General features: G+C 39.0%; 1 protein-coding gene across 1 annotated transcript in view; it reads left to right on the forward strand.

The window, feature by feature from the left end:
* The window catches only part of LOC107668149 (zinc finger protein 239-like), a gene marked incomplete at its 5' end in the record, with an annotated part of 35,992 nt that overhangs the window by 34,199 nt on the left and 1,485 nt on the right, over nucleotides 1-308 (forward strand). The window lies entirely within an intron of this gene.

Here is a 308-nt window from a genome sequence, read left to right on the forward strand (position 1 = left end):
ACACATGAGAGGATTCACACTGGAGAGAAACCGTATCACTGCACTGCATGTGGGAAGTGTTTCAATCAATCATCTTCTCTACACAGTCATACAAAAAACATTCACAGTAAGTAGATCATCTTCAGATCCAGCTCTTTCAGTTCTGATGCTGCGTCCTCAACACATGAGACACAATAATGCATCAAGCATCAAGCAATCATCTGGATAAATCTGTCCTAACCAGCCATTGCAAGTGACATGACAAAGAAACATTATACATTATCTTCACAGTGAATAAAGTTCATCTTCATCTTCAAAACCAGCAGATT

The sequence above is a fragment of the Sinocyclocheilus anshuiensis genome, unplaced genomic scaffold, assembly GCF_001515605.1.
Source record: "Sinocyclocheilus anshuiensis isolate Anshui unplaced genomic scaffold, SAMN03320099.WGS_v1.1 scaffold3480, whole genome shotgun sequence".
In the NCBI taxonomy this organism is placed as follows: Eukaryota; Metazoa; Chordata; class Actinopteri; order Cypriniformes; family Cyprinidae; genus Sinocyclocheilus; species Sinocyclocheilus anshuiensis.